At 39.9% G+C, this 21,632-nt stretch overlaps 1 protein-coding gene across 2 annotated transcripts in view; it reads left to right on the top strand.

Moving 5' to 3' along the window:
- The window catches only part of PLCB4 (phospholipase C beta 4), a 376,819-nt gene that overhangs the window by 248,003 nt on the left and 107,184 nt on the right, over window positions 1-21,632 (top strand). The gene's annotated exons all lie outside the window — the stretch shown is intronic.

Here is a 21,632-nt window from a genome sequence, read left to right as displayed (position 1 = left end):
TGTACCTCACCCATAAAACACACTCTCTCAGATACCCAGTTCGGTTTCATTAAAGTGGAACTGAGACTTCAAAGACACTCAGGGAGCAGTGGGAGTAGATAATCCTACAATTGTATGACATCTTTCCCTAATCCTTTAGTCGTCTTGTTCACGCAGAATTCAAGGGGGAAAAAAAAAAAAAAAGTGTTAGCAACTTGCTTTTAAAGAAATCTTTCTAAAATATTCAGCTAGAGAAATAACCACCTCTTTCTTTCCACAAGCATATTTCATTGGTTCATATAGTTTTTTATTACAATGAACATTGGTTTTTATTACAATGAACATTGGTTTGGAAACAAAGCTAAGTAACTCATGGTAAACATGCAGAGTGAGAGCAAGAGGGGATAATATTGGAAAATAGCTTATTAACTGTGAGGTCAGCGCCCCCTGGATGTCAGGGTGTTTTGCTTGTTTTATGAACATGGGACAAGCCATGGGCCGACTGGTGATATAAAAGTTAAGAGAATCTTTATTATAGAACTTGCTTGGGGGTATTTATCCTATGAGATTCTTCAGTCTGTTCTTAATTCCTGAGCTCTTATGACACTTACCATCTGACCATTCTGAAAAATTCACTTAGTCTAACATGTAATCCAAACAAATTGGGCAAACTTTCAACTCCATGTACTCCCCGTGGAGATCCAGCTTTCGCATGGAGGAACCTTTCCTCGCTTTAAGCAGGCCAGTTCACCTTCTTCGTGCTTCTACTTTCAAAGCAATCCCGTTATTTTTTTTTTCCTTCTTATTTCAAGTGGGTGTTTTAAGAATCAATAGTTTCTTAGAGTTCAGGTTTCAAATAAATACAAAATATTTTCCAGTACACATGACTGAAAATATGATTGTGCTTTTTGTTTTTCAATAAAAGATGACACCGGTATAAAAGACATCTTTGTAGCTCATCTTGTATTTTCTTCAGCTGCCATTTTTGCTTAAAGAGTAATAAGCTTGCTTTGCCACTATATGCTTTTGGAAGATTTGAGCTCAATTCTGTAGATCTTTCTCCCCTACAATCTATATGCCTAATGATATTGCCAACTTAAGTGCAAATCCAAGCTTTTCACCCTTTACTCACTAATTTCAAGTTGCTGAGACCATGAATGCCTTCCTCGCCCACTTTGCATGGTCCATTAACAAACACTCATATCTAGAATCTAGCTGCTTCTCACCACCACCATTACTACAGTGTGATCCAGGCCAGTATCATCCCTCCCTTAACTGATTTCTCTGTCTTTGGCCTTGTGCCTTCTAATCTAGTCTCAAAATAGCAGCTGGAGGGATGTTGTTAAATTGTAATTCAGATCATATCACTCTGCTGCTCAAAACCCTCCGAGTCTTACAAGGGCCTGCAAGAAGCCACCCTCCTTTCCCTTCCACCTTCTGTCTTCATCTTTCTCTTTCCTTCTTGTATTTCCTTCCAGCCTCAGGGACTTACATGTGCTATTCCTTTTGCCTGGAACCGACTCTTTCCCCTTTTGCCTGGAACCTACTCTTTGCCCATGCAGTGCTTTCTCCCTCACACTTCTCAGGTCTCTGCTGGAATAACACTTTCGTGGGAACTCCCCATCTCACCACCCTCAGCTCTTCCTAACTCCTTATCCTGCTTTATTTTTCTTTGTGGCACTGATCACTGTTTACATACCATATATTCATTTGTTGTCTTCCTCACTCCACATGAAGGCAATGTCCTTTTCACTGTGGCATCCCCAACGTCCAGAACAGTCAGTACTTAACATTTAATAAACTCAATAAATCCGGTTTTATTGAGATCTTTATGTTGACCGAATCAATAAATTCTAACCCAGGTGGTAAATATGTATAACCTTTAATGCTGTACACCTCGTTTGTTACGGTTTAACCCCAAGGAAAGTGATCTTTGAACTTGAAGACTGAGGAAATGTGGTTCAGTGATAGTCAAAAAGGTCTGGGATTCCATGGTTTTATTTTTAGAGTCACTTTTCAGGATGTAATGGGACTGTTGCTAAGTGTCCATGACAAGGCTGGAGGTTTTAACCCTGGTGTCTTGGCCTCTTTCCAATTTAGATCACTATTTTCTGCTTACCTAAATCTTTCCTGTCGCTTCCGTTAGAAAATTTAGCTTTCATTTCCTCTCCTTAAAAACCCTCTATTAAAAAGAATGGCTAACAAGTTGCCGGCATTTTTTTCCTCAAACACGGTGTACCTGTGGATCATTGATGAGCCTCACATGTCATGTGGCTTAAAACACCTGTGAGTAAAAGCAGCCAAGTGAAGGTCTTTTCCAATTTTTTTCTAGGCTGTAATAAAGCTTTCTTTTTCTGAATCATGCTCCTCTCTCTGCCCACTGTTACCATAAACTACATAAATAATACTGAACACAGTAACAACTTTCTTTCGTTAGAAAAGCAATTCAGTTTCTCTCGTGCATTTGTTCTCAGAATGCAACTAGCTTGTAAGGATTTTGGTCTCTGGCAAACTGAAGAGAGTTCACATGTCTTTCATTAAGTTACAGCTGGTGCTGCACATCAAACTGGAATCATAGAGTCACTGTACATAAGCTTGAAATGCAACCCTCATTTAAAATATCCACAAATAAGTCTGTTATTTTATACCAAGTTGAATTTCCCTTTGATTACAAAAATAAGCTGCTATTATGAGGTTCAGAATGCAAAGATTTGGATTGAGTTTAGATGATTTTCAGACTACTCATTATACTTTATGTGGGTTATAAATATTTGGTGAACTCCATAATTAGATTTTAACCAAGTCATCACATAAGTGCATGAATACCTACTATAGAAATTAAATTACAAAATGTTATGTGTTCTTTTTGTATACAAGAAAGATAAAGTCAGGTAGTTTATTACAGGTTATAAAATCTTATTTTAGTAAATCGGATTGAATGTCAAAATCAACTTTTTTGCTGCACTTGAATTATGTTGAGTGGAAGGCTTACTGCAACGGCTCTTGGGGAAAAGGTTTATTCTTTGTTTTGTTGGGGGAAAAAAAATCATGTTCCCTATTTCGTCAGATCCTCCTACTGGCTTTGCTAACACCCTGCAGAGCTCCTTCCCCTTAACTCCTCTCTCTCCCCATCCTAGCTTGGAGATATCTAGGGGATCAGACCAGAGGCTTCTCCAGGAGGGTCTTAAAAATGCAAATTCTCTCTACTGGCACTTTTGAATGAATATGAAATTCTGGGGCTGGAACCCAGTAATCTATTTTAACTAGCAGTTTATTCACCCAGGTGATTCTGATGCTAGGTGAAGTTTGATTCCCATTGACTTGGCATTCAAATGGATTTAGTCCAAAAATCACAATGATTTTGAGCCCAAACAAGTTTTTACCAAATTGACTGCAGCATACAGGTAATTCTCTAGACCTATCTATTCCACTGATTAGAATTCACTAAGTGAGAACAAAAAAAGCACAATTAAAAAGTTCCCATGACCCTAGAAATGTTTGTTTTAAAGTACCCCCTCTTAAAATGCTATTTCCTGAAATGCAGTTTTAATCATATTATATATGCCAGTGGTTCTCAAAGCATGGTTTCCAGTACCTGGGAACAAAATTAGAGATGCAGATTCTGAGGTCCTGCCCAAGCCCTACTGAATCAGTAACCTGGGTTTAAACTAGACCTGCAGATGATTCTGATGCACACTTAAGCTTGAGAACCACTGCCCTGTGGAAAAGCTCAATAACAAGCGCTTATATCCTGCTTCTCTGGCAGAATCCACGAAAAACTTACATTAACTTCCCTGTCTGCTGCCCAGACTCTCCTGAGCCAATGCCCGCTGAATGCTAAAGTAGCTAAACTATAAATCTAAATTTCCTATCTATCACCCAGGCCCCAGTATAGTAGTTGATTAAAGTTCTTCACCACATTGCCTCACAGTTGTTTGAGGCTCAAGTCTGGGACGGGGGTGGAGGTGGTGGGGAATGATGTGTGTGTGTGTGTATGTGGTGTGTTTCAGGCCGTGATTGGCATCATTTTCTTTTGTTTTTCTTTAAAGCATTCTGAATTCATGAGAAACAAGTCAGTGAGGGGCAGTAAAATACTTTCTTAAGAACAGAGCTGTGAATCAGAGCAGATGAGTGGGTGTGCATTTGTAAGCTTTAAATGCCTTAGCCCACCTAGGTGTTTTCTTGCCAAAAAGATAATGGGGTTCATTTGTTTTACTGCCGGGTTCAATGTAGAAGCCATCAAACTCTCTGTCTTGGAAGGGCTGTGAATCTGTGGCGGGAGAACCGTCTCTGTGGGCCTCCCACAACCACGTTTCATCTCTCTTGCTCCTTGGTTCTCATCTTGCTCTTCCAAGACCATCTGCCCCAAAGTCCAGTACTTCGGTGTCTCATCCATGGTAGCACTTTCTGAATTCTGAAATTATTTTTTTATCTCTATATCACTACAAGTTGTAATTTCTTTAGACCAGAAGTTGCAAACTCAGATGCCTACAGGAGCCACAGGGATGATGTGAATAATGAAAAAGTGCCAGGTGAAGACAAATAGGGGATCGTGTAGACTTTAGTGAATTGGAGCGTACGTACCATTGTACATAACCATCTGGCAGTGGGGTAAGCATCCACTTACTTCCAGCCAATTTAACAACTGTCAGAACATGGGCCTACAGTTGCTACACTGTTGGTGGTGGTGGTGTTTTTTTCATGAGATACTGGACCTCTGGATTTTTTACATGAAATTTCCTGATGTTAAAATGTTGACAAATATATTCATTTTTTAAAACGCTGTGTGTGTCAAATGACAAACACGTCTTTGGATCATTTAGAACCTTAACTCTAGACATCAGTCCACATACAGCATGGATGCACTTACACCGAGATGAATGCTAATATTAATATGTTTACCTCAGTGACATTTTAAATGAAGATTACCATTTTGTCCCTTTTTCCTTCCTTTCTTCAGCTATTCATCCAAGAATTATTGTTCAATGAATTCTAAACTCGGACAGATTATTCCACTACTTAGCCTTTTATATCCTCCTTTGTAAAAGAAGCGAGTTGTACCAAGTGATTCTTGATGTCACTTTGTCCTGTAAGACTTAAAGAATCTTTCTGGGTGGGAAAAAAAAAGTGTACTAGATGTCAAAGAGGGTACAGGTAAATTGCTTTGATGAGACGTTTGTATACCATAGAAGTCCCTAGATTAGCTTAATGTGAGTCACATCACCATCCCTGAGGTCAGTCGTCAAACTACTAGGGTAGGAGGCTCTATGTTTGGAGAGGGAAGGAAAGAGAGGTATGTCCATGAAAGAAGCAGGACATTGCACCCAGAAGAGAGAGGGCCTGCTGGTCACATTATGGCGATATCCATAGTGCACAGGCCACCAGAAGAGTGACGGCTGTGCAAATGGGAGTTAGGACACGAGCAGAGATTCAGAAGCAAAGGAATGTTGGACCTGCACTGTCGGGTCCAGTGCGAAGACTGGCGTGAACACTTTTTATTGGGAAATTGGCCAGTTAGGTTAAGACGGTGACCCGCTTTGAGTGCCAAGCTGTGATATTTGTGGAATCTGTCCTAAAGATTCTAGAGAGGTAACAGAAGGTCATGACTTGCAGTGTGAGTGGGATGCACCACGATCTTTACATTCTAAGATCAACAAATGGTAGTAACGTGGCTGAGAGCACTGCTTCTCAAAGTATTGTCTGGACCAGCAGCATCACCTGAGAGCTTGTTAGAAAGGCAGGATCTCAGGCGCTACTCTAGAACTGCTTTAAAAAAAAGGCAAAAGGATTAAGAGGTACAAATGGATAGTTGCAGAATAGACATGGAGATGTAGAGTGTAGCATGGAGAAGATGGTCAATAATGTTCTAAATATGTAAGGGGGGAGGGTTCTAGATTTAGTGGGGTGATCACTTTGCAAGTTATGTGGATCTCTGATCACAAGGCTGTACAACTGAAAAGTATATTATGGTATGCCAGCTGTAATTGAAAAAAAAAAAACAAAAAAACATTGAATTGTACAATGTAAATACGAGCAACTAACTGTCTATTATATTTCAGTAAATCCGGCGGGTGGGGGAGAATCTGCACTTGAACAGGATCCCTAGGTACTTCTTTTGCACATTAAAGTTTGAGAGGTACTGAGATAGAATGAATACAAGAAAAGCAGTTGTTCTTGGCTTCAACCAGTTACCCAAGGAGGAATGTCTGAGGAACGTTGCAATGTGGAATCAAGAGGGTTTGTTCCTGGATTGATGTTAGAGGAGAAGTTCAGATAGAGACCAGATTTTAAGTCTGATTAACTGGGAGTATGATGATACAGTGATCATCAATTGAGGGCCTGGTTACCTTGGGGTGGTGGGGGAAGGACAATGAATTTGTTTAAAATATATTCCCTGAGGAATCGTGTATGTCACAGGACCTACTGTGGATCATATAGTACAAAGGCGATCACATGTATTCGGGGGCCCCTTGGGCTTGTCTCTGGGGCCAGCCCTGACCTCCATGTCCCTGTGTTCGGCATCTCTAGCCCCCTGACTTTCTGCAAACAGCTACCTTTGTTTGTTTTCTTTTGAAAACTCCTTTCCTAAGTAGTCAAATGTGGATTCTTACTGTCATTTTTCTTAGCACTAGACTTACTTGAAAGTAAAGCTCCTTGTCAAAATGCGTGTTTAAGATCCTGGACACTGGAGCCAGAAAAGTTTGGCTGTTGTTTTCACGGAGTTTTGTCAACGGCCTCAGTGAGGTTTCCTTGCAGTAGTGGGAGGAACAGAGTGAGACAGGAGCCTGTGACTTAACACCCAGGTCTGCAGCAACACTGAGCATCCTGGCAAAGTCATTTTTAACATTAGCATGGATCGCCCGTTTTTTTACTGTTTACTGGTGTATTCTGAATGCAAAAGGAGTATTTCTCATGGTAGAGCTCATTTGTCCACTACATTTTAGTAGAAAGTACAGAAGAGTAAACAGAAGAAAATAAACCCCTGTTAGAGAGCATTCCCCCTATTTCTGTCTTTTTTTAATTGAAGTGAAATTCATATAACATAAAATGAACTATTTTAAAGTGAACAATTCAGTGCCATTTTGTATCTTAGTGTTGTGCAACCACCACATCTATCTAGTTCTAACCATTGCACCCCCAAAGGAAACCACATGCCCATTAAGCAGTTGTGCCCATTAGACTCCCCTCTAGCCCTTTCCCCCAACCCCCCAACAAGCCTAATGTGTCTTTTTAATTCACACACAGTTTTCTTTTATACACAATTGGATTCATGCTGTTTATAGTTTAATATGTTATATTTTATCATTTAAAAAATTTTTTCATGTACATTTTTTGGTCTTTAAGAACTTCTCTGGGGCTCAGTGTAATTGTAAATCCCCCACAATCTCTGAGTCAATTTTCTTAGTGTTACCAGCTCATGCTTCTTTAGAAACCATCCAGCCTTCTGGGCACTTCTGTTCAGAATGCCGTGGTCTTCACCCAGGATGTATTTTCGTTGCTGGAGCCTCTCTCACTGTTGCGTTTCATGAACTTGACAGGTTTTCCAAGAAGGGACTCTATGCTCTAGGCGCAGCCCAGAGCAGCTCAGTTTGCCCAAATTGCAAGTGTTATCAAACGACTCCACCAAGGGAATGCAAAATGAATTACTCTAATTGTACCAGAAGCATAATATGAAGTTTGGATTTCACCTCTTGGCCTCTGAGAGAGAAAAATGTCACTAGCTTTAAATTGCTTCTCCATTTACCACAAAGCTCCAGTTTTTACTGCTAGCAAAAACTGGCATTGTGAACATAATGTATGCGTAATGTGGGCCTACACATGTTTGTATGTTTTCTAATTTTAGGGGTATAATTTTAAAAGGGGATGCATGTGGACGTGGGTAGGACACCTCACCTGAATTGAGGCTCTTTTGCCTCCAAGCACTATAATCTGGAGCAAATAATTCAATAAACATAATCAGAGGCTGGCAAAGTGCAGCCCCTGGACCAAACCCAGCCCTCAACCTGATTTTGTAAGGCCAACGAGCAAAGAAGGGCTTTTGTTTTTAAAGTGTTGTTAAAACAAAACAAAACATAAAACTGTACAACAGAACCATATGTGGCCCCCCAAAGCCTGAAATACTTATTACCTGGCCCTTTACAGACCCCTAATAATTATAATAATAACAGCAACAGCAGTGAAATTTTTTTAGTGTATATTGAGTACCAGACTGTTCAAAATGTTTGATATGTATTATGTCATTTAATTCTCACAACAATTCTATGGGATTGATATGATTATTATCCTCATTTTATAGAGGAAGGAATAGGCCCAGAGAGATTGAGTAACTTGCCCAAGGTCACACAGCCAGTAAGTGGCTGAGCTGGTGTTTTGAACCCAAGAAGTAGGTCCACTCCAGATCCTGCATTCTCCCACCACCCTATGCTGCAGCTCTCAAGCTGAAGAACAGCCACTTCCACCTGTAGCGTTATATGGCTTTACTGTACTTTTTAAGGTAAATGTTTCATACCCTTATCTTTGGGAGATGTAATACTTTGGAAAGACAGCACTTCCCAAGTTGGTGGTTCACAGAATGGATTCCTCAAAAGTCCACATTTATAGGAGGTTCCCTGGTCAAGTAAGCATGAAAAAGCCTTGCTTAGATGGGTTTCTTTAAGGTAGCACTCTCAGAAATGTTACTGTTCTCATATCAATCTGAGGAAGAAGGAGGTTGGTTAGTCTACTATTTCTCAAACTTTTATTTATTTATTTTGGCCTATTGAAAGGGTACAGATGAAAATCTTTCAGATTGACTATTTTACAGGAAAAAGTCAGCCAATAATGTATTTTTCCAGCAATATCAAAGCAGTGGAATCCAAATGTTCATTTATTTGTTTTTCTCATACATATTCTTATTATTGTCTCTGTTTTCCTGCTGCCACATTTCTTTCCTCCCTTCCCTCCCTCTTTTTGGCACAGGAAAGTGGGGGGACTTTTCCATAAAGGATAGAATGTTAGATAATGAAACAAATCCACTAATTTAGATTCTTTTTAGTACCTCTTATATTATGTTCTATTTAGTTTATAGGATTACATGCAGATTTAATGCGCCTGAGCTAATAAATAGGTCGATGCTGCCTGGGTAAGAGTTGGTTATATTTATCACAGAGCCGCAGCAGGTAGCATTTGTTTGCATGTTGAAATAGTGTTCCTTTTGGCATGATTTAATTTGTCAGTGTTGTCAGCTGGTACATGTCAGGAGGGCTGTGACCTCAGGGATTATAAGTACAAGCATCAGCCAAAGAAACAACTTCATGACAGCCTTTTAACTCACCAGCTGTTCACTCATCCCTTACCCACAAAATACCTCATTTTCTTCTTGACTGATTTCTGGGGTTTGAAGGAGTAGAAGTGCCCTGTGAACTCCGAGGCACTAAAGAACATCTAATATTATTTCTCCAAAATCAGTAAGCACAAGTAAACGTAGGCTTGAATATGTTCTGAATGTACATATGTATATATAATTTTTTTTTGGCTGGGTCTGCAAAGTAAACTGACAATGGACAAATTAACAGGAGAAAACTCATAGACGTTTATTAATATTGTATTTAATTTATTAATTTTTTTATATTGCATACATGGGCTATCACAGAAAGAAGTGAATAATATCCAAAGGAATAGTGAGATTTGAGAGTTTACATAGCATCTTAACAGGGGAAAGGGAAGGGGATGAAAGATCACTTACAGGAGAGCAAATGATTTTAAGAAAGATTAATGGGCCCTGAGGGGAAGTGAGAGGAGATATGATAGTTTTGTGATAATTTCTGTTTGGATGTTATGCCAACTTTTCATCTTCCAGAAGAAAAGATTAGAATTGCTCCTGAGCTGGGGATTTATGACAATTGAGTTCTTTGGGGAAGTTCTGCTTTTAGGCAGATAAGGGATTTCAGGAATTCAGGTGGCTTTAGCTCAAAATAATTCCTATGCAAAAGTGGCATATTTCAGGCCACCACATCCTGATTCCCTTCAATAGTATGCTTATTGGAGTAGGTATGGTCATTTGGGACAAGTTTCTATAGGTCCAATAGGACGTCGTTACAGGATATATATAGAATCAGGCTTAGGCATTGTGAAGATTTTCTCTTAAAAATTGTGATGAACAGAATCCCAAATAGTATGGGAATTTGACACTCCAGCTTCTGAGTGATGACCAAAACAGCACAGTGTCCTCTCTTTTCTTGTGACTATTTAGAGGTCCTTTTTGACCTAGCTACCCAGTGTTGTCAAGATAACCAGCCAAACTGACAGACTGTTTTGACTGTCTGTGAGTGACTAAACTAATTTGTACTGGGAAAGCATAAATATTATCCAGACCCATCCACATCTATATTTGAAACACAGCTCCACATACTCATGTATGGCAGCTTATTTCCTGCCCAAATATTCATTTGCTGTGCTCTGAAGGTGATTTAAGAATCAGATGATGTTTAATACATTCCTTCTTTAACCTTCTTCAACTTTACTCTGTGGATAGAGAACAGCAGATGAAAAATTTGTATTTTCTGGAACACACTCAGGCAATATCAAGAGAAAAAAAAAAGTCCCTAGTTGCTCTCTCTTTATTCTCCTCTCAGTCCTCCTTTGGATTTGAAAGTTTTATGAGAATTATTGACTTTCCAAGGGCATTTGAAATTACCGTTGGGTTGTTTCTCTACAGATTTTCCTCCCCGCGCCCCGCACCGCCAAAACCCCCATTGCTGTTGGCTACCAGTTTCAGTAGTATTGGTCATTATCAAAGGCTCATTAATATAACCTTTCATCCTGGCTTTATCAACTGGATTTGTCTAGGATTGCAAGCTTAGATCCTTTATTAAATTCTTTACCATCTCATTATTTTGCACGCTTCTCTCTTGGAGGAGCAGTTATGGTGACTTTCAGGTTTCCTTGCCTGATTTGTTCTTACCATCAGCGCTGTCATTGCCTGCCTCTTTGCCTTCTGTCCTGGCCATGAGGGAGTTTCCAACACTGACATCGAGATCTTGTAAGACTGACACTCAGTATGTTCTATCTGCTCTTCTCTCTTTCCTTTGTAAAGCCAGTGTCCTCTCCTTTGACAAACGGTAGTTCAAATGAAAGAGAAAAGTTATTTTATATTTTCTTCTTAACATGTTGTAGAAATTGGTCGGTGATATACAAAAATTGGTAGATCTGCTCCTATTTAATTTCAGAGTGGATTTAGCACTCTAGATAAGTACATTCGAGGGTGAAATATCACTGTTTCTTGGTCAAGTCCTGCCTAAATCACCGGTTTCTCCACTCTCCTGCTTCTACCCAGGGGTTTTATAATCTGTGGGCTCTGCCTCAGACCGAGGCCAAATGCCTTGGAGACCAAGACTTCAGGAATGCTGGCACTCAGCTTCCAGTTACTCCTGCTGCTTCATCGGCTCTAGTCTTGGTGCTCAGGCCTGATCACTGGACATTTGGTGGCCGAAGTGGTGTTCTGATTATGTGCCCTAGTTCTAGGAAACGGATCTCTGCCTCATTACTATACCAGATTATCTAATAAGTGTTTTCCCAAGAAGACCAAACCTCCCAGACCAAGACTGTCAGGATTTTGTGCTTACCTCTCTCGGGACCATGGGAAGCTGTTACTTCTAACAGGCTTCCACAGGGATGCTGCATCATGAGATCCTGCAACATCCCCAGCTCCTGCATGTCCTGTGGCTGTGAAACATCTTTTCAGTCGACTTTCCTATGGCTCCCTGCAATGCTTTTTACAATGCTTGCAATTTTCTTTAAAATACTTTAGCACATACAGTGAGTTGTGTGTGTATGAATTTTAATCTAAAACAGGGGAATGAGAATTTAAAAATCGAAGAGTGTCAGTTGGTAGGACTCATCCTAAGGGTGGTTAGTTATCATTTCAACAGCTTGAATCAAAAGCCCATAGGCAATTTATTATATATAAATTATACCTCAATAATATTGATTAAAAACAAAACCAGACAAGTCTGCTCTCCAGTGGCCACCTTCATACCCTCTTCAACTATGCTAGTATCAGAGCACCAGCATAATACAGTGATTGTTGCATTAGAGTCACCTGGAGGGCCTGCTTAATTGCAGATTCCTGGGCCCCACCCCCAGAGTATCTAATGCTATAGGTTTTGGGTGGGGCCTGAGAATTGCCATTCCTAATAAACTCCTATGTGATGCTCATGCTGCTGATCTGGGGAACCACTTAGAGTAGCTGGCATAACGGAGAGTAGAACTGCTTTTTCATTGCTAGACTTCTTAGTGGTATTCAAGATATGCATTTTGTCTAGAAATAACCTATAAGCCCTGCTACCCTTGTGTGAACAGGACACAGGAAACAAACTCACATACCTACGTAAGATCTCTTGGAAGCTCGAAGAAATGCAGAATCTTCGGCCAACAGACATATGACAGCATGCTCAATATCACTAATCATCAGGGGAATGCAAAAGTTTGCATGGTGACAGATAATTACTAGAATTAGTGGAGTGATCATATTGTGAGGTATGAATGTTGAATCACTATATTGTACACCTGAAATTAATATAACCAATATAAGATTATATAACAACTATACTTAAACCAATAAGATTATATAACAACTATACTTAAACCAATATAACCAATATGATTATATAACAACTATACTTATACTTTTTTAAAATAATTTTTTATTTTTCATTTACAATTGGCATACAACATATAGTAGTTTCAGATGTACAATATGATGATTAGACACTTCTACAACTTATAAAGTAATCACCCCAAGAAATCTAATACCCATCTGATGCCATGTATAGTTATTACAATAATATTGACTATATTCCTTATTCTATACCTTACATCCCCCTGCCTATTTTGTAGCCACCAATTTGTGCTTCTTAATCCCTTCCCTCTTCTCACCTCCCCACCACCGCCATCTGGCAACCATAAAAAGCTCTCTGCATCTGTGAGTCTGTTTCTGCCCTGCCTGTTCATTCACCTTGTTCTTCAGATTCCACATATAAGCGAAATCACATGGCACTTGTCCTTCTCTGTCTGACCTACTCCACCTAGCATAATGCCTTCTGGGTCCATCCATGGTGTTGCAGGTGTCAAAATTTCATTTTCTTCTTATGGCTGAGTAATATTCCATTGTATATATGTACCACTTCTTTATTCATTCGTCCGTTGATGGACACCCGGTGTGCCTCCATATCTTGGCTATTGTAAATAACGCCACAATGAACATATAGATGCACATGTCCCTTCAAAGTAGTATTTTGAGTTTCTTCAGATATTTATCCAGAAGTGGTATTTTTGGGTCCTTCTTTGCCTCCTGTTACAGCCTTTATTTTAAAGTCTATTGTGTCAGGTATAACTATTGCTACCCCAGCTTTTTCTTTGTTTCCCTTTTCATGAAATCTCTTTTTCTCTTTACTTTCAGTATGTATGTGTCTTTTGATCTGATGTGAGTCTCTTGTAGGCAGCATATGTAAGGTCTTTTTTTCTTATCCATTCAGCTACCCTATCTTTTGATTGGAATATTTATTTACATCTAAGGACATTGTTGATAAATGTGTAGTTATTGCCATTTTATTATTCATTTTTTATCTATTTTCTTTCTTCTTCCTCCCCTTTCTCCTTCTTTGTCCCTCTAACATTTCTTGTGATACTGGTTTGGTAGTGATGAACTCCTTTAGCTTTTTATTGTCTGGGAAGCTTTTTATCTATCCTTCAGTTCTAAATGATAGCTTTGCTGGGTAGAGCAGTATTGATTGTGGGGCATTGCTTTCCATCACTTTGAATATTTCCTACCAATCCCTTCTGGCCTGCAAAGTTTCTTTTGAGAAATCAGCTCACTGTCTTATGGGAGATGATGTGTAGGTAACTATCTGCCTTTCTCTTGCTGCTTTTAAGATTCTCTCTTTGTCTTTAACTTTTGGCATTTAATTATGATGTGTCTTGGTGTGGGCCTCTTTGGATTCATCTTGTTTAGGACTCTCTGCACCTTCTGGGCTTGTATGTCTATTTCCTTTGCCAGATTGGGGAAGGTTTCCATGAGTATTTCTTCAAATAGTTTTTCAATTCCTTGCTCTCTCTCTTCTCCTTCTGGTACCCCAACGATGCAAATGTTAGTATGCCAGAGGCCCCTTAAATTATTCTCGATTTTTTGGATGCTCTTCTCATTGGGCGCTTTCTGCTACCTTATCATTTAAATCACTGATTTGATCCTCCACTTCATCTAATCTACTGTTGATGTCTCCTGAAATATTCTTCATTTCAGTTATTGTGTTCTTTATTTCTGATTGGTTTTTTTTAATGTTTTTAATCTCCATGTTTATGTTTTCTATCTCTTTGTTAAAGTTCTTACTGAATTCATCTACTCTCTTCCTAAGTTCATTGAGCATCCTTATAACCAGTGTTTTGAACTCTGCATCTGGTAGATTGCTTGTCTCTATTTTGTTTAGTACTTTTTCTGGAGCTTTGTTCTGTTCTTTTATTTGGGACATGTTTCTTTGTTTCCCCATTTTGGCTGCCTCTCTGCGTTTGTTTCTTTTAGGTAGGACTGCTATGTCTCTCAGTCTTAGTGCAGTGGCCTTATGCAGTAAGTGTCCTATGGGACCCAGTAGTGCAGTCTCTCTGGTCATCCGAGCCAGTGCTCCAGGTATGTCCCTTGTATGTGTTGTGTGTGCCCTCCTGTCAAGATTTGACCTTAATTGCTGTTTGCAGATCAATGGGAGAGGTTGGCCCTCCGTTGATTATTTATAAGGACTGGTCATGACTACAGCAGAGGAGCTGTTGTGCAGGGACTGACCCTACAGAGCAGGATTTGCTTTAGTGGGGCTCTTGTATCTTGTGATGTGGCCCTGGGTGGTACTCTAGTTCAGTCCAAAGCTAGCCACCTGGCATGCCAGCCCCAGGGCCTTCTGGGAGGAGCCCTGTCTCTGGCCAAGTTTAGCTGCAGCTTGTGCCCTGCCCGGGGCCACCTATCATGAGTTGCCAAGCAATCCACAGATGGCTGCCACACATGCTGGGCTTGGAGAGGCCAATCTATGAACCAAGACCAACTGCCGCTAGAGCCAGGCTTGGGGCTGCTCAGCAGGAGGTCTGGGGTGCACTGAGGCCAGGTGCTGCTTTGGGGTTTGCGAACCTTTGAGAGAATTTAGACAAGTCCGTAGCATGAGCCAAGACAGGCCATTTGTATGGAAAAAGCTTGTCCTGTGCGTGAGCCCACAAGTTGGGTAGGACAGGGTCTCAAGGAATCACCAGAGCAGGGCGAATGGTGTTAGCTAGGTTAATAAAGGCTGAGATATGGAGGCCGCCTATGTCTGCATGCTGGGAGTGTGGAGGCTCAACAAAGGAACAACGGCCCTCTGTCAGCACCTGTGTCTGGGAGAAAGCTGTCCCTCCAGGCCTATCCCTAAAGCCAGACAATTCAGTTCCTCCCTGTATATCCCTGGTGCCTTTGGAGCTGCTGCCCCAGCACTGAAGCTCAAAGTAAGTCCACAAGCAGGTACTTCCACTTAAGAGGAGCACCTGGGACTCCTATAGCCTTCCGTCTCACTCAGCCACAATCTCCACTGATTTTCACATCCACATTTTGTGGGTACTTTTTTGCTGGCACTGGAACCTTTGGCTGGAGACTGGGTCAGGCTGGGACCCCTCCTTCCCTGCTTCTCAGGGGAACCTCCACAGCCAAGATATCCCTCTTGATTTTTCAACTGCCAGCTCGTGTATGAGACTAGCTTGTTCTCTGTCTCCACCCCTCCTGCCGGTCTCGAGGTCGCCCCCTCTACAAGTCCTCAGTTGCAGGACTTCTGTTCAGCTAGACTTCAGATGATTTTCAGTGATGGTTGTTTTGTAGTTTAGTTGTAATTTAGATGTGATCTCAAGAGAAGTCGTTTACCTATTCTGCCATCTTGACTGGAGATCCACTTAAAATTTTTAAGTCAGGAAAAAAATGCAGAATCTTCAATGCAGAAACTAGACCTACTACATCTGAATCTGTACTTTAACTAAATCCCCAAGTGCTCCAAATGCACAGTAAAGTTGAAGAATACTGGGATAAACCAAATTTAGTTTATGTGTTCTAGTTCAGTTGTAGATTCACATTAGAATTATCTGCAGTGTCTAAGAAGTAGATTGATGGCCCAACAAATTCAGATTGTTATAGGGAATCTCCAGGGGTGGTGTCCAGGCTTCTGAAATGTCATATAAACCCCGTAGGGGATTCTAATGTTCGGCAGGCTCTGGGAACTGCTAATCTAGTGTCTGAGTGCTATCCACATAGTTTTCTTCTAACAGTGTGCCAGCTGGAAATGTCTTCCCCTTGGCCTGCCATCAAATTTAAATATTGACAATTTAATGCCAACTAATATTTATCTTAACTGAACTGAAATGATTCCATTCACTTCGCTTATATAGACCCATAAGAGAAAACCTTTTGGGTTCTACTAATAGTGTCTTTAGAATCTAAGCCACTGCTGAATGTAGTGGCAATGCTCAAACTGTAGTGCAAAAGCTCAAATGTCTTCCTAAAACTAAGTTTCTAGTTCACTATAAAGATGTTGTAACTCCACTATTACTCAAACGAAGATTTGTGAAATGTTGCAATTTTACATTCTAAGCACTTTATAAAGAATCTTGTCTTACTACAATATCAGACACTATAGAAATCTTACATGAAAAGTTTCATGGTTTGCCTCAAGTGCATGGAATTAAGTCTTATTTTTCTTCTTGAACGCCCTTCAGTGTTACCAGAACTCATAGTATAAAGAGATCAAAAGCTATACTTCAAATTATAGAAATTCTTGGCTTAAGTTTGAACAGATGAAAACGAATTAATTGTTAGAACAATTAAGCACTCTTCGAATAGCCAATTGAAATATGCCCTGACTTTTCCTAATCCCCACTTACTTAACCAAACAAACACAAAAAGATGTTGCATAGATCAAACTTTATGAATTATAGGTACACAAAAGTTCCCATGTTCTAAATATTTCCCCATCCATTGATAATTTTCACAGCTCAGACCTGGGGAAGGTGGAAGTCACTACTTGCAGTATCTTGCCTCCTCTCATTTCCACATAACAAGCAATTGAACTTCAGTCCCCTAAATATGCAAGTCAGAATTTCCATTTTAGTGAATGCAGATTTGTTCAGCCCAGGTAGGGAGGGATATGACAAAAACAAAACAGCATATCAAGAGCTGTGCTCTTTCCATGGGCCTTAGTAGAAGATCTCCTATTCCAGCTGAAGGTGCTGGAGGAAACCTTCACCTCCCTTAGGAAGCCAAACCTAAACCTTCCTAGGTGGAAAATGGAAGGAGATGCTCCAAGTTGGGAGAGACCCCACTCCTAGACCATGCTTCTCAAACGGAATGTGCACAGGAGTCATCTGGAGATGTTATTAAATGCGCATTTTGATCCAGTGGGTCTGAGATGAGACCTGAGATTCTGTATTTCTAACCAGCTCCCAGGTCATGTTGATACTGTTGGTCCAGGAATACCTCTCACCCCCTCGAGTAGCATGGATTTAGAACAGAGCTTCTTAAAAGCAAGTTTGCTGAAGAATAACTTGGAACGGTCATTTAAACACAGATTTCTGTTTCCCAGCCCTAGAGACAGATTTAATAGGTGGAGCCTGATAATTTGAATTTTAATAATTCCCAGATGATTCTGATACTACTGGTCCCTTAAGCAGCAAGTCTCTAGTTAACTTTGAGCAGACTTAGTTAAGATGCCTCCACCACCTCCACCAGTAGCCGCCTCTTAGAAAACAGAAAGCCAGACACAAAAAGATTAGGGAGGATACTACTGAGTCTTTTCTTTCGAGAAAATTACATAGAAACTTGGAAAGTGTCACAAGGTCTCTGTTACTGTTTGCTTTGACAAAATGTCTTTAAAGACTAAAATGAATACTTTGGGAACAAAATCTAGAGATAAGACTGAGTTGAAGGAACAACAACTCTGTCTGAAGTGCTGACAGTATAACAATGATAATGATAGTTATTCAAAATGACAAATCTATATGCATAGGAAAGGGCTAGAAGGACAAATTGCAAAATGTTGTCAGTGGTTATTTCTTAATATCAGTACAGCAAGACCTTGAATAACAGGACATTTTGTTCACTGTGTTTCGTTATAAAGTTGATGAGATGCCAAAGGAACTTAACTCTTGTTTATATCAATTAGCCTATGGTAAAAGTTTTGTTATGCATCATTTCACTTAAAGTCACAGAAACTATCCATGACGTTAAGTGAGAACTTGTTGTAATGGTATTTGGGGTGATGTTTACATTTTGCTTTATGCTTTTTTGCTTTACATTTTTCTACAAAGGGATCTAAATATTACTTTCATAACCTTAAAAAAAGCTAACAAATGATTTTTAAGTAAGATATCTGCTCCATGTAAATTCGTATTCTTTTTTTTTTTTGGTTTAGTTTTGTTATACCTGTGTCTCTATACATTTTTTTTTAATTGGGAAAGAGATTAATTTTGTCTATGACAGTCTTAGTTTTCTGAGGGCAAAGGAGACAGCCACATCTCCTGTTCCTCCCTCCTTTACCCCCACAGGTCCCAGCACAAGCTCTCAAGAGTTCCTTGAAGCACCTTGCTTCCCTCTCCTAGCAAGGGCCGAAATAAGCTTTAAGTTAATTTAGACGAGATAGGAAAGGATTAAAAAACTAGAGAACAGTAATAATTACGACCTACTGGGGAAGTGCAGAAGCTGCTAATTTGGACATCTGACCCGAATCGCTCCTGTGGGCTGGCTCCTCTGCATCCAGGTTACATGTACCCACTCAGGATGAGCAGGACCAGAGGGAAGACGCCCAGTTAGTAGGAATACTATTGTGAATGTGTCATCATTGGGCCAATGTATGTGCTCAACGTGTCAGGGTATAATCCTAGGAACAAGCAGCCCAAGGCTTGAAGACATACCTTTTGGGGCCTTATGTAGACAATTCACATATATACTTATTTTCAGCCATCCAGGAAAACATATCTAAGTCAATTTTTTTTTCTTCTATTAATCTTGAAACATTCAAAGTTGATATGCATCTAGTTCACTCCTGGCACAACTTTCCAACTAAACTTTCAGGCTCTGCTGACACCTGCTGGTATTTCATTTATTTTGTGTTAAAAACAAAACAAAGCAAAAATGCAAAATGCTTAACATATTTCCTGTAGTCTTTTGGACTTATTATGCTAGGTGTACATTACCTGAAAAAAATCATAGAGAGAAAGAAATGTCTAGGACTTTTCCATGTCATGGAGGGAGACATGTGAACTGCTATTGAGTGAAAATATCCCAAATGTGAAGGGCAGACTGCAGCGTTCTTACCACCTTTCGGCCCTGAACCCACAGCTCTGTGACCTTGGGCAAGACCCTTAACCTCATTTTCAACATCACAAAGAGAATGAAGCAGCAACCTCCCTCCCAGGGGACATTAAGACTTGTGAGGGTCCTGGTGGCATTTCCTACTATATAAAGCATGTTCTCTCACTGGAGTGATGACCTCAAAGGTCATTCTCAGGGACCCTTCCATCACAATAAACAAGATTCTTTACCAGCACCGTATTTTCAAAAGTGGATAGAAGTTGTTGAAGCCTCTTCAAAGCCAGCATCTCTATAATCTGTTTTTAGAAACAACTAAATTAGAACAATCAGAAAAAGCCAGTGAACAGTCTCAAAAATTGTCCACTTTTCTGTCCTAGAAAACCATGGACTTTGTTTTGTGTTTTGGAACAAGTACCAAGACTTCAGGTTGAGAAAATGCTTCCCAGTTAATGCCAAACCAATTTTTTGTGCTTTTTCTGTCTCCTCTTGGGAAACTGTGTGGGCTTATGGTTTGTTAGACCAGTAACAGGATATTTGATAGTCCCCAGGGAGTTAGAGTCCTGTATTTAGCCTTACAGAGGAAGTAAAGTCTGAGGATGAAAATAATTGAGGCATTTCTTTAATGCTACTATTTCATTTCTTCCTCCTCCCTCAGAATCCTGACCTCACTGTTATGCTTGCTGAGGCTTTCAGTACTAGTCTTCAGAAAATGACCTTTTCTAGTTGTAAAAGGGAATTTACCTCTTTTAGCTCCCAAGTCCTTCCTCGGAAAGCTTATAGGTATGATTGGAGTGTAAAGAAGAAAGTGAAAACTCTGATAGGTTTACTTCATTAGGATAACTACTATCAAAAAATAAAAATAAAATAAAATAAGTGTTGGCAGGGATGTGGAGAAATTGGAACCCTTGTGCACTGTTGGTGAGATTGTAAAAACGCTATGGCCGCCATGGAAAACAGTATGGTGATTCCTCAAAAAATTAAAAACAGAATTGCCTTGTGATCCAGCAAGTCCACTTCTGGGTATATGCCCAAAAGAACTGAAAGCAGGAACTTATTTGTATACCCATGTTCACAGCAGCATTCTTTGCAATGGCCAACAGGTGGAAGGAACCCAAGTGCCTATCAACAGATGAGTGGATAAACCAAATGTGGTATTTATGGACAATGGAATGTTATTCAGCCTTTAAAAGAAGGAAATTCTGACACATGCTACATGGATGAACCTCAGAGACTTTATACTAAGTGAAATAAGCCAATCACAAAAAGACAGACACTATATGGTTTTACTTATATGAGGTACCTAGAATAGTCAAATTCATAAAGATGGAAATAGAACAGTTGCCAGGGTCTAGGGGGAGAAGAAAACAGAGAGTTGTTGTTTAATAGCTACAGTGGGACAGAGTTTCAGTTTTGCAAGATGAAAAGAGTCCTGGAGATGGATGATGCTGATGGTTGCACAACAATGTGTATATCATATATGCCACTGAATTGTTCACTTAAAAATGGTTGAATTGATAAGCTTTATGTTATATATATTTTACCACAATTAAAATTAAAACTATACACACTCTTCTAGAACTCCATCCTCACCTTTAGTCCTTGTAGGGCCCAAATCATTTGACTACGCTAAACCCAGTAGTACTTTGCAGTGCTGTCCAACGGAATCTTCTGTGATGATAAAATGTTCTTTTTTTACATAGTCCAATATGATGGGCACTAGCTTTGTGTTGGTCTTTGAACACTTGAAATGGGACTAGTGCAATGGAGGCACTGGGTTTTGTTTTTATTTGGTTCAAATTTAAATAACCACATGTGGCTAGTGGCTACCATACTGGAGAGTGCGGGTAGAATGTACATCTACGTGACTATCTATTCCAAAATATTTTCCTTTCTCAGCACAGAGCTTCAGCAGTCAGACTATAAATCTAAGAAAGTAAGGTACTGGCTTGTGTGGCAGCTCCAGTTCTGTTTCAATCTTCAATATTAATTTGGTACAAAATATTTTGCCAAGAATGGGATTCTTTATTTTACCAGCCTGTTTTGGCATTCATTGGCACAGTTATTGGACCCAAGGACAAAGTGGGCCTTAACTCACGGGGCAGCCTTTTCTAGTAAAATGCCATTTAGAGATCCAGATTCCTTTACTGCCATGTACAATCTTCCTTCATTTTTCCTTGCAAATTCATGTGTTGATGTTATGAACTAAAACTGAGGTCCAAGTCCTTAGATGGAAATTATGTAAGCACATCACTGTTTTCTTTGGGGCACCTTGGCAATCAGTGCGTGTTTTACTTTGTAAGGCTTTTTAAGGCTATAA

The sequence above is a fragment of the Pteropus medius genome, unplaced genomic scaffold, assembly GCF_902729225.1.
Source record: "Pteropus medius unplaced genomic scaffold, Ma_sr-lr_union100, whole genome shotgun sequence".
NCBI classification, from domain to species: domain Eukaryota; kingdom Metazoa; phylum Chordata; class Mammalia; order Chiroptera; family Pteropodidae; genus Pteropus; species Pteropus medius.
The sequence above is the reverse complement of the archived record's forward strand: the minus strand, read 5'-3'. Positions and strand labels throughout refer to the sequence as shown.